The sequence below is a fragment of the Parus major genome, chromosome 15, assembly GCF_001522545.3.
Source record: "Parus major isolate Abel chromosome 15, Parus_major1.1, whole genome shotgun sequence".
In the NCBI taxonomy this organism is placed as follows: domain Eukaryota; kingdom Metazoa; phylum Chordata; class Aves; order Passeriformes; family Paridae; genus Parus; species Parus major.
Window position 1 is genome coordinate 13,032,058 of NC_031784.1, and position 3,114 is coordinate 13,035,171.

The window sequence follows — 3,114 nt, forward strand, 5'->3', positions numbered from 1 at the left end:
GGACACCTCAGAGCCCCTTCCAGGGCCTAAAGGGGCTCCAGGAGAGCTGGAGAGGGACTGGGGACAAGGGATGGAGGGACAGGACACAGGGAATGGCTCCCAGTGCCAGAGGGCAGGGATGGATGGGATATTGGGCAGGAATTATTCCCTGGCAGGGTGGGCAGGCCCTGGCACAGGGTGCCCAGAGCAGCTGGGGCTGCCCCTGGATCCCTGGCAGTGCCCAAGGCCAGGCTGGACATTGGGGCTTGGAGCAGCCTGGGACAGTGGGAGGTGTCCCTGCCATGGCAGGGGTGGCACTGGGTGAGCTTTCAGGACCCTCCCATCCCAAACCATTCCATAATTCCGTGCTCTCAAGGCTTCTCTGCCCCTGCAGGTGAATCTGAAGGGAGGATGGGGCCAGGGGACGCTGCCTCTCCCTGACAGTGCCACACCTGCCCAGGGGCTGTGCCCCAGGGTGAGCATCCCTCCCACAGCCCCTCCTGGGACTGCTTTGCAGCAGAATTCAAAGCAGCTTTTTCACTCTCCGAAAGGATGATCAAAGCCTCCCTCCCCTGAGCTGATTCCAGCAATATTCCTCATCAAAAAGCAAGGGAAGAAAAAAGAACATATTTGCCTGTGGTTGTCTTCTAAATAAATCCCCCTCTCTCAGGAGGCTTGGGGCTGCTGTCTCACCCCCAGTCAGCTCCGGGGCTGCTGGTAAAATTCTTCTTTTCTCTTCAGCACCTCCAGAAAAAGAATCCCCCTATTGTAGGAATTTGAGATGTTTACATCTGCTTATCTTCCCTCTGATCTCAGGATTCCTGTAACATTCCAGCTCCCTCTTTACATCTCTCATTAGTTCTGCACAGATGACTGTGAAAAGGCTCCTTGCAGAGCTGAAACCACCCCAGCATCCCAGAGCATTCCCACCTTCCTCTCCTCTGGCCTCAGCTCCCTTCATTTATCTCTGGCCAGGCTGGGGAAGGATTCCAGCTCTCGTGGCAGTGGCTGCAGCCAGACCCTGCCCCTCCTCTGTAACCTGTAACAGATCCTGCAAAACGTGATATTCCTACTAAAATCCCTCTTCCAGAAGCACTTTGCTGATTCTTTCCAGGCACCTGCCTGTGCTGGAGCCTGCATCCATGGAAATGGCAGTTCCCTTCCATCCCTGTGCTGCTCAGGCAGAGGGAAGGTCCAGCTCTGGCCTCAAAGCTGGACAAGCTGTGCCTGATGTCACAGAAATGCCCTCACAGGACATTTGTAAGCTGCCACAGAGCAGGAACAGGTTTTAAATACAGAACTATAGGAGCCCCTGGGACACAGCTTCAGCCAGGGCTGTTCCTACTCAGGTGTAAAATTGAAATGATTTAAATGCAACGGACCTGAGACAAAATAAATCATCCCAAAGCCTTGTTCAAGTCCCTTGGACCCAAAGCCCTTCCATGATTCTATGATGCACTGAGGGACATTTTTAGTCATTTGCATCCACACCACCAGGCTGGAGCATTCCCAGTTCCTGCTGCTCCTCAGGGATCCCACGCTGGTGTCCACTGGGGTCCAACCTGGCACACATCCCTTGGGAAGAGAAAAGAAGCTGAAAAGTCATGTTTGACTCTTCCCTCTGTCAGTCCAGGAGGTGCAGAGGGACCCCAGAGCTGGGTCCCACAGAGGTGTCACACCTGGCTGGGCTCTGGGAGAGCTGTCCTGGTGCCTCCAGGCCTGGTGGAAACAGCTCCAGTGATGGGTGTGGGGCACCCTGGGCACTCCCTGGCACACAGCCCAGCACAAACACCCCTCCAGGGACATCCTGCAGGAATCTGGGGATGGGATCTCCCTGTGATTGCTGCCTGAGGGGAGCTGCATCACCCCAGGGCACGGGGAGTGCCCCAGTTTGGCCTGAGCTGACAGCACACTGCCCACCAGTAACACCAGTTACTGCACCAGTTAACCCCACAGCGCCCGTGTTCCTGGGAACTCACTCAGCGAGAGTGTCAAAGGAAAAGCATCTTTCTGCCAGTCCCACCAGTGCCTTGAGTAAAGCCAAGATCACCTTTTTCCCCCTGTGCTGGATGCTGCCAGATCCCCCCAAGGCATTGGCCTGGCAGTGACATCCAGCAGCCTTCCCCTGCTCCTGCTGGAGCTCCAGGTGCCCTGCCCCAAACCATCCAACACTCATCTGCTGGTGAGAAAACACATTTTAATGGAGCAGCCCCACTCCCAGGAATTATCTCAGGCTGCAGAGCTGCCTGCTTTTATCTGTACATCCATCCTGCCAGGCCCGATCTTATCTGCAAATTTCACATTTATTTTTAGATAATTGATAGAAAAGTTGAAAAGTACAAAGGCTTCAGTGTTTCCTTTCGATCCCAGCAGAAATGTCCCCATTCAGTGACAGTTTTGTGTTGATTACTTGTGTTTGGGAGTCTCTTGTCACTTCCCAACCCATTTCACATGGATTAGGTAATGCCCAATATTAATGTTTAAAAACAGAGGATGATGTCAGGTCCCTTTCATGCTTATATCTGTCAGCTCCAAGCTGAGAGGGACTTCAGTGGCCTGGAGTCCAGGATTGTGCCTCTGTGTCCTGCTTCAGTCACACCACACACAAAGGTCCTTCAACCTCACAGCAGCTCAGAAGCAAAAATTGAGGTCCTGGAAGTGTCCAAGGCCAGGCTGGACAGGGCTTGGAGCAACCTGGGATAGTGGAAGATGTTCCTGCCCTGAGACAGGGCTGGAACTGGATGAGATTTATGGCCCCTTCCAACCCAAACCATTCTGGGATTCTCTGATCCAAGTCCAGCCAGGAATTTGCTCTGCCCTGAGGAGCCCAGCAGCTGCATTCCCACTGCTCCTCCCGAGGGAATTCTTGTGCTGCCCCAGCAGCAGCAGCACAACCTTTCTGCAGAGCCTGCCCTTGGGATTTATCCAGCACAGAGAGTGGATATCCCCAGGGGATGGAGACCTGCAGGGACTGCTCCTGCCCTGTCCCCAGTGTCACACTGTCCCTGTCCCCAGTGTCCTGCTGTCCCTGTCCCCAGAGTCCTGCTGTCCCTGTCCCCAGAGTCACACTGTCCCTGTCCCCACAGTCACACTGTCCCTGTCCCCAGTGTCACACTGTCCCTGTCCCCAGAGTCC